The sequence below is a fragment of the Lissotriton vulgaris genome, chromosome 10, assembly GCF_964263255.1.
Source record: "Lissotriton vulgaris chromosome 10, aLisVul1.2, whole genome shotgun sequence".
NCBI lineage: Eukaryota > Metazoa > Chordata > Amphibia > Caudata > Salamandridae > Lissotriton > Lissotriton vulgaris.
Genome location: NC_141698.1, coordinates 718,095,848 through 718,110,594, shown reverse-complemented (window position 1 = coordinate 718,110,594; position 14,747 = coordinate 718,095,848).

The window sequence follows — 14,747 nt, the reverse complement described above, 5'->3', positions numbered from 1 at the left end:
TGGGGCAGCAGGATCGGAGCCTCCACCCCGCCTTCATGTGGTTACAGCAACAGAGCTGAGCGACTCTACGCCCGCTCCCCTGGACAGTGAGGACAGCAGGGGGCTGCAGAAAGGCACCTCATGCCGCTACTCGGAAGCACAGCAAGCTGCACTGAGAAAGAAATGGAGCTAGGGGGCGCCGACAACAAAAGGGGCACTCGCCTCTCTTAAAGGGTCAGAGAACAAAAATTACCTGAACTTTCTGCCGGGCAGAGACCAGTGCTTCGGGTGATTGCATATGACCAATGGGCCTGGGAGCCACTGATAGAAGGGCAGAAGCAGCACAAAGGACAATTTCCCCCGCATTTGAGGCAGAAGGACAAACATGCCTTAAAAGTAAGAGAGCAGCTGAGCCAGTGCAACACAGGAGCTGCACCTGAGTGATTTTCCGGAGTGAACAAGGATGGCCAGCAAGAAGAAATCGGCTGGGAGGATGACGCAGCCCCTGGCCCGGTTCAATGAAAACCACGAAAGGCCAGCAACACCACAGAAAAGCCGGAAGAGGCGCAACGAGGGATCAGGACCAGACCTGGATGATGACCTACAGGTCATGCTGGAACAAGCCAGGGCCCTGGTTGCACTGAAGGGTCAGAGCTGGATGGACCAGAAAATCAAGGAAGTCGCTCAGCGAAAAGAAAAAAGGCAGCAGCGGCATCCCCAGCACCACCACCCCCTAAGAAAGCAGCAAAGAGGGGGTCTGCAGCCAAAACAGCGGCCTTAAGAAAGAGCGGAACAAGGGCATGTAACAAAGGAAAGGGCACCTCAAATGCCAGAAGCAGAAAAGCGGTGACCACGGAGCAAGTGGCTAGCCCAGAAGACAGCAGCAATGAGGAGGGGACTGTGCCAGCACAGCGGCCCCTCAGGGACAGGGTAAGCATGGCACGGCATGCCGAGCAGCGAGCCTGAGCGCAGGGGGGGGGGGGCAGAGGGCCCAAAGCAGACTGGGGTAAAAGGTTAACATGGGAACCCAACTGGGGAGGGGACAACGTGGCGATACAAGGAGCATGGCCCATGCACCTACCATGGCAGACGGGTATAGGCCAAGGGCGACCAGAATTCCACGGGGAGGCCTGGATCGAGGGGGCAACGCAGCCAAGCACATGGATGCCCTGGTGGCAATGACCAGGGATGGAGGCCCCATTCTCTGGGAACACAGCATGGGGCACAGGGGGTCAAGAGAGCAGCCCGGCGCCAAGCAAGAAGGGTGGGCAAAGAGGCCCACGCAAATGGGGCATCAAACAATGAGCCAAATGTGGCGAGCCAGGCAAGACAGGGCAAAAAGGCAGGGGGTGAGGCGGCCAGAGGGGAGTACAGGGGCCTCAGGGGGGAGAGCCCAATTACAACCAGAACGGACGAGGGACAGGACAGTAAAGGGAAGCCAGCCAACGGATACCTGCGCCCCTCCCCAAACGACCCGCCCACAACAACAAAGATGTTAGGGCTGTAAGGTTTCCCCCAATTGTGGGAGTCACCGGAGCACAACCTCTCGACCGGACTGCATCGGCAGTGGCCCGGAGACTACAACCCCTCACCTTCAACCGACCGGGGCGCAGACAGGGGCAGGGTGAACGGAGCCTCCACCCCCGCTTCTTGTCTAATCGACAAATCTGACCAGATCTACGGGCACCCCCTTGAACCTGCAAACGCCATTGGGTTTGTGGCATCACCTTCGACTGGCCGAGGCGCAGCTCGGGCTGCGTGAACGGAGTCTCCATCCTGCCTTCTTGTCCAAGCAACCAATCTGACTGGCTCTACGCACACCCACCTTGAGCCCGCAACGTCGTAGGATTTCGTGACCTCACCTTCAACCGGCAGAGGCGCGGCTGGGGCAGCGTGAATGGAGCCTCCACCCCGCCTTCCTGTGGTTACAGCAACAGAGCTGAGCGACTCTATGCCCACTCCCCTGGGCAGCGAGGACAGCAGGGGCAGCAGAAAGGCTCCTCATGCCTATACTCGGAAGCACAGCAAGCTGCACTGATAAAGAATGGAGCTGGGGGCGCCGCCAACAAAAGGGGCACTCGCCTCTCTTAAAGGGGCAGAGAACAAAAATTACCTGAACTTTCTGCCGGGCAGAGACCAGTGCTTCGGGTGCTTGCATATGCACAATGGGCCTGGAAGTCACTGACAGAAGGGCAGAAGCAGCACAAAGGACAATTTCCCCCGCATTTGAGGCAGTAGGACAAACAAGCCTTAAAATTAAGAGAGCAGCTGAGCCAGTGCAACACAGGAACTGCACCTGAGTGAGTTTCCGGAGTGAACAAGGATGGACAGCAAGAAGAAATCGGCTGGGAGGAAGACGTAGCCCCTGGCCCGGTTCAATGAAAACCACGAAAGGCCAGCAACACCACAGAAAAGCCGGAAGAGGCGCAACGAGGGATCAGGACCAGACCTGGATGATGACCTACAGGTCATGCTGGAACAAGCCAGGGCCCTGGTTGCACTGAAGGGTCAGAGCTGGATGGACCAGAAAATCAAGGAAGTCGCTCAGAGAAAAGAAAAAAGGCAGCAGCGGCATCCCCAGCACCACCACCCCCTAAGAAAGCAGTAAAGAGGGGGTCTGCAGCCAAAACAGCGGCCTCAAGAAAGAGCGGAACAGGGGCAGGCAACAAAGGAAAGGGCACCTCAAATGCCAGAAGCAGAAATGCGGTGACGCTTGAGCAAGTGGTTAGATCAGAAGACAGCAGCGATGAGGAGGGGTCTGTGCCAGCACAGAGGCCCCTCAGGGACAGGGTAAGCATGGCACAGCATGCTGAGCAGCGAGCATGAGTGCAGGGGGGAAGAGGGCCCAAAGCAGACTGGGGCAAAACGTTCACATGGGAACCCAATCGGGGGGGGGGGGGAACAACGTGGCAATACAAGGAGCATGGCCCATGCACCTACCATGGCAGACGGGTATAGGCCAAGGGCGACCAGATTTCCACTGGGAGGCCTGGATCGAGGGGGCAACGCAGCCAAGCACATGGATGCCCTGGTGGCAATGGCCAGGGATGGAGGCCCCATTCCCTGGGAACATAGCATGGGGCACAGGGGGTCAAGAGAGCAGCCCGGCATCAAACAAGAATTGGGGGGCAAAGGGGGCCACGCAAATGGGGCGTCAAACTAGGAGCCAAACGTGGCGAGCCAGGCAGGACAGGGCGAAAAGGCAAGGGTTGAGGCGGCCACACAGGGGAGTACAGGGGCGTACAGGGGCCTCCGTGGGGAGAGCCCAATTACAACCAGAACAGGCGAGGGACAGGACAGTAATGAGAAGCCAGCCAACGAGTACCTGCGCCCCTCCCCTAGTGACCCGCCCACAACAACAAAGATGTTAGGGCTGGCCAACCTCATCCCACTTACAGTAAAGGAGAGGATTTGGAGAAAGGAATTCTTAGACATTTTTTCACTGCTGGAAGTGCGCCAGGCAGGCTCAGACCTAACAGCACAAGATAAAAAAGACAAGGACAGGGGAGCCCCGCAAAAACCCAGGGTAGACAGTTCAATAGAAAACTGGCTGAAGACTTGCAGGACACTAGCATGCGTGTTCATTGAGAAATTCCCCCAAAGCGCGGCGGAACTGATCCTTTATGAACAAAAGGTGCACCAGGTGCAGCAACAGTATCAGAGAGATGCATAGCCGCAATACGATGAGGGTTTTAGAGAGAAGACGCAAGTGTGGCCGACAATAGGCTGGGACTGCCAGGACATGGAAGGTTACTCAAAACACATCGTTGCGGCCAGGGAAGGGGTTGGCAGAAAAGAGAGTAATTTTCGTCCCTACGGGAGTAAGGGCAAATCCGAGGGACAGGGAAAAGAATTCAAAAGGGAAAAGCCAGGTGGCTAACAAGTCAAGCAAGCCATGCTGGAAATTTGACAAAGATGAATGTAAATCGAGAGCATCATGCAGGTTCAAACACGCATGTGGGTCATGCAGGGGAAACCCCCCTACCATACGATGCCAGGTGCAGACAAAGCAAAGACAGGCCCCAATAAATGAGGTACAGGCCCCAACAGGGGGGGTCAGAGGGGAAAGGGGCAGAGGACAGACGCTTCCAACACCCATAAAAACAGGCAGACTGCATCATCTGTTACAAAGCTATCACAGACCAGCAGACAGACAGCTGCTAGCAGGTTTCCCACAAGGTTTTCCAATCCCATACAAATGCCCCAAAGGCGCACAGGAGAGCAGAAACCTGAAATGAGTTAGAGACAACCCTGAGGTAGCAAACAGAAGGTGGAGAAGGAAATACTACTGGGCCAGGTGGCCGGCCCCCTCCCTCTCCCACCATTGGAGGACATGGTAGTATCACCACTCGGAGTAGTGGCCAAAAAAAACCAGGGAAATTCTGGCTGATTCACCACCTATCCCACCCTGAAGGGGAGTCAATCAACGACGGGCTGGATCAGGGGGCTTGCATGGTGGCCTACGCTTCGGTAGACAATGCAGTCGACCTGATTAGCCAGGAAGGGAATGGGGCCTTGATGGCAAAATCAGACATAGAATCAGCTTTCAGACTGTTGCCAGTGCACCCAGACAGCTACCACCTGCTAGATTTTAAATTAGAAGGATGTTACTACTATGACAAATGCTTACCTATGGGGTGCTCGATATCATGCACACACTTCGAGGCTTTCAGTAGTTTTCTGGAATGGGAATTGGGAGCACGGGCACCAAAGTTTGGGCGTGTCCACTACCTAGATGACTTCCTGTTCACTGGTAGAGCAGGCACAAAGGATTGCACCAATCTTCTAAACAATTTCATAAAGATTGCCCAGGAGTTGGGCATCCCACTGGCACAGGACAAGACAGAGGACCCCACTACTAGACTGGCTTTTCTGGGGATAGAGTTGGACTCAGTAGCCGGGACAGGCAAGCTGCCCCCGGAAAAGGTAGCCGAGCTACTTGATGATGTAAGGAACTTGAGGCACCAAAGAAAGGCAACACTGGGGTAAATACAGCAGCTGCTAGGAAAACTGAACTTTGCCACAAGAGGGATCCCTGCAGGGCGCAAATTCGCGAGCCGATTAGCATGGCTAATTAGGGGCATGACACAAAAGCACTACAGGGTCCTCATCACGCAAGGGGTGAAAGAAGACCTGGGGCAATGGGAGAATTTCTTGGCAGACTTCAACTGCACCCTGCTAAAGCGAGAACTTTAGGTGCAGGCAAGCAAACTGGAACTTTACACTGACTCAGCAGGGGGGTAGGGCTTTGGAGCAATCCTAGGGTCCGCATGGTCAGCGGGGGAGTGGCCGACAACATGGCACCCCGCCAGGCTAACAGCAAACATATCCTTACTAGAGTTGTTCCCCATAGTGGTAGCCTTCCACATCTGGGCCCCACAGCTGACGAATAGACAACTTACGCTATGGTCCGACAACCATGCAGTAGTACAAGCGATTAACACAGGATCTGCACGATTCCCATGAGTATCAACCCTGCTGCGGAGGCTGGTTGGCTGTCAGTTAAAGGGCGATATCGCGCTTAGGGCAAGACACATTCCGAGAGTAGACAACCTAGTTGCGGATGCCATTTCTCGTTTTCAGGGGGAAAAATTCAGGCAGCTTGCCCCAGACCTAGACAAAAGGATGACCCCAATTGCAGAGGAAGCGTGGTCATGGATGGAACCGGGATGAATCCTTACTGAACAATGCACTGGCCGCAAAGACAAGCACCTGCTACAGTAAGTGCTGGGGAACATTCAGTGGCAAAGTAGGACTAGAAAGGGGATGATGAGCCATGCAGGAGGAGGTCCTAGATTTCATCGAGTGGGGTTTTATGGCAGGAAAAAAGAAACCCTGGGCCCAGGCACACCTAAATGCGGTGGCATATAACACAAAAATAACAGGGCAGAAAGCCCCAACCAAGGCTTTCAGATGCAGAATGGTCATGAAGGGCTGGGGTAGGATACAGCAGGCAAAAAAGGACTTAAGACGCCCCATCCATTTCAGCATGCTGCAAAGGGATGCCGGGGGCTTTGGCAGGGATATGCTCCTCAAGGCATGAGGAAGCATTATTCCGGGCAGCCTTTACAATGGCATTCTTTGGGGCATACAGGGTCCGCTAATTGGTAGCCCCATCAGTGGTAGACCCAGGATCAGCATGCATACACAGAGAGGATGTAGAAATACAAAAGGGCTGCATGGACATACTGCTGCGGCGGTCCAAAACAGACCAGGCAGGCAAAGGGAAATGGACCAGGATACACTGCACTAAGGACGCAACCTGCTGCCCTGTGTGCCTACTGTGAAAACACCTGGGAGAAGGGGAAGGAAACAAGGGGCCTCTGTTCAAGCACAAGAACGTGTCTTTTCTCAGCCGCTTTCAGTTCATAGCAGTGATGAGGAAAACCCTGGAAGCAATGGGGCTCCTTGCGCACGAGTATGGATCACACTCTTTTAGAATAGGGGCAGCCACCACAGCAGCGAGGCTAAGATTGGAAAAAGGGTTGATCAAGGGAATAGGGCGCTTTTAAGTGCTACATACGCCCGACGATGTACTAAGCCCGACTTCTCCCGCCCTTTTTCTAGGTCCGAACACTTCACAAAAGGAGGTGTGGATAATGGGGCACTCCTACATAATGCATCCAATGATGGTCAGCAGCCAAACGCAATTTTGGTGGAGTATGGCTGCAGGAAAAAGAAATAGACTGACGGGGACGCTCAGGAATGAAGTGGGAACAATTGCTACATGCGGTGCAGGAAGCATTACAACAAGGTGGCAAACCGGACGTGGTAGTGGTCCATCTGGGTGGCAATAACTTGGCAGCTTTGGGGGGGTGGGCAGGCACTACTAGAATATATGCAGAAAAGCCTCACGGCTTTGGCACGCCTGATAAGCCCCGCAGAAGTAATCTTTTCAGAGATCATAGTACAGAAGGCCTGGCTGGTGGCAATGGACCTGGGGGCAGTGGAGAAATCCCGAAAGAAGATGGCTTACACCTCACGTGGTGGGAATGGACATGTTCCTACTGAACATTGTGGGGGTACTAGAGCAGAGGGGTTTCCAATGAAATGAAGTGGAGGCCAGGTTAGGGGGGACCTCCTTCCGATTGAGAAACCGTAGGGAGCGTGGCGGAACAAACTCAACAAAATTAGTAAAAAGACAAAACTTACTAGAAGGTAGATGGAAGGCTCTCACAGTGTCCTTGGAATGCCTCACGGCAGGGGCACTGAGGGAGCCAAGGGGCGGCGTGCTGTCATAAAAAGAGTAGATGTGATGCTCCTGCAAGACCCTTGGGATGCCTCACGGCAGAGGTACAGAGGGAGAAGATGGCAAGGACTCAGCTTCAAGAAAAGTAAAGTAGATGCTCAAGTAAGGTCCTTGGGATGCCACAGAACAGGGACCCCTGGGAGAAGGGAGGGTCCACAGAAGGGTTACAGGGCGAGTGGGACTGCACTTGCGGCCCGAGCAGGTCCAGACGGACACCCTCCAAATCGGTAGGAAGCTTAAGCCTAGACCTGTGAATCGGAAGCCCAGAAAAGGGGCCCATCCCCTCCCAGGTTATTGAGGAGGCTGGGTCCATAATGCAAGAAAAAGTTTAACGAGCAATAGAAGTAAATAAATAACATGGACAATAAATGTGTATATGACTATGAACAATTGAAATGTATAAAGTTATGATTGATGAATAAACTGCAACCTTTTCAGGCACCCAAGAAAGTTGTCTGTGGTGATTTAAGGTAAAAGGGCGCAGTTGGTGGAAACGGGCAAGGGGAGCGGGGCGGGACAACTCGCCTCATGGAGGGGGTTAGCTTGTTGCACAATGCATTCACTTCAGAAAGATAACAATTGTAAGAATCTTAAGGGCCTTATTAAGAGTTTGGCCATTGAGGACAGGATCTCTGTCACAAACATGGCGGATGTTTATTCTGCCATATTGCAAGTGCCATTGAGCACAATAAATAAATAGGGTTCTGAATTTTATACTTAATTTTGGAGTTATGTACCAGAATAAGGGGAAATAAGTAAACTGCAAGGAAAATGTTAATTTATAGGCTATGTCAAACTGAAAGCGGAACAGAGAGATTTGCCTTACTGTAAGTGGAGATGTTTTTCTTTTCTAGGCCTTGGTACAAAGCCAAAAACAACAGCGCCAGAGCTCATTTCAGACGCCCGTAGAGGGTAGGTGTGCTGAGCTATTGTCAGGTCTGTGGGCAGTAGATGCTAAGAATAACATTTTGATGCAATGCAACTCTGTATCTGCATTTGTATTTTCCTTGTGTTTATGTGTACTGCAGGGTTTAAATGAATACATACTTACAGTGTTTTCTGTTTTGACGTTGCTGAATATTTTTAACGGAGGCAAAGAAGATATGGCAAAGAAGATATGTTTAATTTAATTTGGCTTAACATGATAATTGCTCAATGCCTGAGGGCCAGCTGTACTATTTACATATTATGTATCATTAGACCAGTGTTTAAAAACAGAATTCGATTCAGTCACAAGCCATCCTACCTAATTAATATTCAGTAGATAGGTTGGAAATTGAGACTTAATCCGATTGGCCACCATCACAAGGATGGTGGCCTGCAAGAGTCACAAAACAATCTGTGTCTGGATTTCAATAAAGTGAACTTTTTTTAAGCACTGCATTTTCCTTAAAGGAAACTGTGCTGTATTTAACACAATAATTTGCTTTTTAAATTGTGAGTTTGATACACTTTTCAACAAACATTCTACATACAATCACAAAGGGCCTCCTTTGAGCTACCGATTCAGTATTTGGAAGGGATGCTGACAACATACTCCTTCCAGATGCTAAATCAGTATACATTCGGATACCATTGTAGAAATCTGCAAAACTTTTCCAACTCCTAAAATGGGATAAGTACATAGCCGAAAGGCATGTTAACTTTCAACTGATAAAATACTTTTTTTTAACTTTATTTTCCGATTTTCTTGTTCATCATTTCAACAAAAAGGATTGTGATTGGTACAATTTCAGACATCAAATCATATAGCAAACGTCACATACATAGTATCTGGTAAAATGAAGCTCAGGCACAACAGCAATTTTGATGTTCATAATCACAAATTTCGATCAACAGATAAAATGCTTAGTATTTTTTAGCTACAGTCCTTCTGGCCAGAAACTCTGAATCTAGTTTTTTTTCTGTGAATGTAAAAAAAAACATATTGTCTGGCATGCCTTCTTGAAGTGTTCTGCGTCCTCAGAATGTGAATTAAAACTTACAAATGGCTGGTGGTAGAAGTCTGCTCACCAGTTCAAGGATGCACTATGACATAGTTGCTGGAAAGGCTAAATCAATTTTTATAAATATTGGACTGCAAATCATCCAAAAATGAATAATCAGGCTTTTAATGTTTGATTAAAAATCTTGCACTTCCATTATTATCATCGTAGATCTGGTTGCTGTAAGAAGACAATTCAAAATTAAATCACATCCATACAAGGTCAAGGCTTTCCATTGCACAGGTTATCAGATGGTCAATGCATTTCAGGTCATTGTGACCTTTCGAACTAAAACAAAAGAGATCATGCAGATGAAGCCATGCACTTCAGGTGGACGCCCAGAATATCACCTGCTAGTGCTCTTTAACGCACCATATATCTCACCAGTGACCAATGCAATGTAAGAACTAAGAAAAGTGTTAATTGATCACCCTTGTGCAACAACCGCGAGTGTATGTCCTTAATTCTACCACACATAAGAAAAGCCGCAAGAGTCATATGTTCACTACAAAAACAGCAGCCGTGATTCAATACAACATGGCTTAAAAACAACATAGACAAAGCCAATACAGCCATTTGACTTTGTCATTGTGTTTTTTAACCATGTTGTACAGCAGATGGCTGCGTCACAGTACTTTCTCTTTTACTTTTAACCATGCTGCACAGCAGCTACACTGCTCTACACCATGGCTGAAAAACCTTGACAAAGCCAAAAGGCTTTATAGATGCTTGTTTTTAATTATAATTCCTAAATGTGTGTATCATCTTGCCAGTCTCTTTTCCACTCACATTCTCGGTTCCTTTTTCCCACCTAGTAACCCTCACTGTTCCCCTTTCCTGCCCTCTCACTAGTTTTTACCTATCTATGTTCCAATTTCGCAGTAATTGCCATGAACCCTCTCTTCATTGGCTTGCCAGCTGCCTGCTTTCTCCTTCTATCGCAACTGCAGCATAATTGCAAAGGACAAACGTGAAATTAAAAGCAATGACAAAAGTACATGGTCTATTCTGCACTGATGAAATTGAGCAGGTTATGGGTTGTGTCTGCTTTCACTTCCTTCAGACTCATTTCCCACACCCCTTACCATTTGCTCACCAAAACTCCCCTTCCTCTTCTGTTGAAGATGACCAATGCTCCTTCTTGACTTGAGTATCTTCTGCGCCCCTTTTCATCCACCAATGTGGACATGTGTACCTCAGTCCCATTCTCCATCCTAGTTGCTCAACCAATGACCCCTTTTTACCTGCGGTGTAGGCTCTGTTTTCTTTTTTCAGCCCACCCTCTCCTATGGCCCTCTCCTCCTAACCAATATACTGGCATCATGTGCTATCCTTCTCCTGACTCACATGCTGTTCCTTTCTTGCTCCCTACTATGCATACATCACTTTCTAAACTTCTGTGCCCTTCCCTCTGTCACCATGAGGGCCTATTTGTAAAACCCATTGTCCGCTTACTCCCCACGTATGCCTAGCCCTGCTACTCACCCAGGTTTCACCACTGCCTCAAATTGTTGTAATGCTAACTGTTTTTTTGTATTTGCTCTTCTGTAACTGTATTTTAATTGTTAATTTTCATACTCAAATTATTTTGCCAGACTATATTATGGCCTAATACAACTAGGTTGCTGTTTTAAAAGATTGGACCTTGGAGCATATTTGGGCCCTCATTCCAACAGCAGCAACCCACCATTAGGGCCGAGGAGCAGTGCAGCAGAGTGAAAAACAAAATGGTAATCAAATGAATTTAATCAAAAAGAATGAATCACGTATGTCGTTTTCCAGAGTCTCTTGGAAATTTTCTGATGAAGTCAATCAGCCACACTGTCACGGCAGTGGTATATCTTGGTTCTCCGCTTATTTGATTAAGTGGGATGAATCATCATGGGGTCTTGACACCTGAGTGTCCCGTTCTCCAGGTGTTCATCATCCTCAACCAGGAGGGAGACTGTCTAGTGTGTTATAGTTGTGAGTGGGAAGAGTGTTGGAATAATCAAACATTATTAAAAATATCTTCTCTCCTGTGTAGTTTGTTTTTATTTTCACAGGGCAGGGATAAGGTTAAATAAGTGGGCGGTGCTTAATTTGATAATTAAGGGGGACGGTGGCAGCTTCTTCCCAACTCCGCTTGGCGCCATTCTCAGAGCACAATTGCTCATCATTGTTTTAATTGCTGAATCCGGCTCCGTGAGCTCTAGAATAATTTTATGTAGAAATTTGAAAAGTTGCGTTTTAAAAAGGGGATAGAAACTGTTAGTGCTCAGAACTGATTTAATAGTTGCACTCTGTGAAAAAAGACCACATACCCACACGCATTGAGGGACCAGCTCCTACAGTAGCTCGACCTGTGCCTGCACGCCCAGTCCGACCCTCCAGCCAATCACGGGTGCGGAAGGCGGGGCAGAGCCAGGAACATTCAGGGAGGCGAGCGGTTAGCGCTCTAGCTCTCCCCTACTCGAGGGCTATAAAGCAACTCGGCGGCTCAACACGCAGTGTTGACGCGCAGTGTGGCGCCTACTCCTGCGCCTAAGACGAGCCAAAGACCAGCCCGTCTGCGCCCGTCCGCGACAGGACGGGGCCAGGGGCAGGGGGCTATGGCGGACAGCATCCTTCGTTCGGAGAAATCCAACCGCACCATTCTTACATATACCAGCCAGACCCTAATGGATATGGGCAGGTACGTTACCACACTGTGCACCCATAGGGTAGGAAACAGCCTGGAGGGGCCGTTTTCTTGCCGGGGATGCCAAATGCAATTTACCATCAGCACTGAAACCGCACCGTGCCTGCCAAGGCCTGGATTGTCAATCCCTATTAAATACCCTGCGGAAGTGTCTGTCACCCCTCTTAGGGACCCATTTTTAAACTGTAAGAGCCTTTTGTGCAATGTCCGCTCTTTAGTTACACATGCAACTCAGGTTTGGGATCTCATAACATCTGAGAGTCCACATCTCTGCTTCCTAACTGAGACTTGGCTGAAGCCCCATACTGTTTCAGCCATAACACTGGGGGTGCCGCTAGGGTACAAAATAGTAAGGATGGACCGCCCAATTAAAACTGGAGGAGGGTTAGCCATTGTATTTAAACAGGAGATGGAGGTTGCAGTTACCGAGACAGTGTGTACCCCCCAGATGGAGCTCCTGATCTTTACAATCAACCCCAGCTCCAGGGAAACCAGGAAGGGAGCGTTAGTTTATCGACCCCCAGGCCCATGTGGGAATTTTTCCATTCAACTTGTTGAAGCTCTGGTACCCCATGTGCAGGTGAATTCAGATTTCATCTTGGTAGGGGATTTTAACGTCCATAGCGAAATTGCTACCTGTGTGGAGGCACAGACTCTTATAACTGATCTGGGCACACTTGGACTTAATAAAATAAATCAGGGGCCCACACACTTAGCAGGCCACACATTGGACTTAGTGCTATGTAACTCCACAGCCATAAAATGTTTGCCTCCCACCCAAGTGGATTGGACTGACCATTCCATTATTGAATTTTACACTCGGTCCAATTATAAACCAAAGGGCATTCAGAGGACTATGGCAGATGTCAGGAGGTCCTGGAACAAATTAACACCAGAGGGCTTTAGGGGGAAATACACTGAACCCAATTGGGATGAATGTGGGGATAATGCTACCACCGCACTATGTAAATTCAATGAAGCTGTGACAGCAACCATAAATCACGTTGTTCCTCTCATAACATACAAACCCCGGCCTGCTCCAAAACAAGAAGTTTGGTTCACTGACGACCTCAGACAACTAAAGCTAACTGTGAGGAAGCTAAAAAAATGATGGAGGGTCACACGCAAGGCCGAGGATAAAGAAAACCATAGGATTTCTCTAAAGAGCTACCACAAATCTATTCGGACTGCTCGGAAACAGCATATAGCAGCCCAATTATCAGCAGCCGGTAAAAACGTGAGAGTTCTTTATCAAATCCTACAAATCTTTATCAAGCCCACTGCTTGTGAGACTGAGGGGATAGAATCCCAGGAACTTTGCGATAATATCTCCCAGTTCTTTATTAGAAAAATTGAAAGCATTTATGCTAAGATATTAGCCTCCAAAACCATCCCCAACAATATGGGAACAGTTGACTACATGGCTCAGTCACCCACTAGTACAGCAGAGAACAAGGTTAGTAAGCTTGTAGAATTCCCTCCCATATCAATGGAGGAGACAATTGCTCTAATCACCCAAATAAAGAGCGGGTGCCCCTCAGATATCATCCCGGCACGCATCATGCCACTACTGACTGACGATCTGGGTGCTGGAATTCGGCAGATAGTTAATCTGTCCCTGAGTACAGGGGAAGTCCCCCTGGACTGGAAGCGTGCTCTGGTGAGGCCACTGCGGAAAAACAATTCTATCCCTTGGACCGAATTGACAAACTTGAGACCGATCTCTCTCCTCCCTTTCCTAGGGAAGCTCACTGAGAAGTTTGTCAACCGGCACTTGTCAAAATACATCGAAAGTGCTGGGGGGCTAGATCCCTCCCAATCTGGGTTCAGGCCTAGGCACAGCACTGAGACCGCCTTGCTGTCCGTCGCTGACGATCTTCGAATGCTACAGGATAAAGGATATTCCGTTATCCTGGTGCTTTTAGATCTGTCAGCGGCGTTTGACACTGTGTCACACGACATCATGACCTCCAGATTAGTTGACATTGGTCTGGGAGGCAAGGCGCTGGCCTGGCTAAGGAGTTTTTTCATCGAACGTACTCAAAGAGTCATTCTGGGTCCATATCAGTCAGAGGAGGTGGAGATCTCTAAGGGGGTGCCACAGGGCTCTTGTTTGAGCCCAACGTTATTCAACATCTATGTGGCGCCCCTAGCCAACATCATGAGATCCCACGGGTTCATCCCTGTATCGTATGCGGACGATACCCAACTCCTCTTTCCGTTTAAAACGATGACACCTGAAGTACGAAACTCCTTTGCCCGGGGGATGAAAGAAGTGGCACACTGGATGGCAGCAAACTTCTTGCAGTGAAACGTCTCTAAGACTGAGGTGATGCTCTTTGGGGAAGCCAAGCGCCTGTGGACTCCTGACTGGTGGCCTCAAGATCTAGGCCCAGTCCCTGAGCCCAAATTGGTCGTGAAAGATCTAGGAGTCAAACTGGATCAGGAGCTCGCCCTCAAACAACATGCCAATCAAGTGGTCGGCTCCTGCTTCCATGTTATTGGGCTTCTTCGGAAGGTATTCCCTCTGTTACCTGACACCACCAGAAGAACACTGGTCCAGTCACTCGTACTGAGTAGGCTGGATTATTGTAATGGTCTGCTGCTAGCCGCCAATGAAGGGATTATCGCTAGACTACAAGTTGTGCAAAATACTGCTGCTCGCCTTGTACTCCCAGATTCAGGAAGACAAGACAAGGGGGAAGGGCTCTATCAGTGGCCGGCCCAATGCTATGGAATGAACTCCCCACTGAAATCAGATTATGCAAAGAACATCTTCCCTTTAGGAAAAAATTAAAAACTTTCCTCTTCAATTACTAAGTCAACTGGGTAGGGAATTAAGATATATGACTGG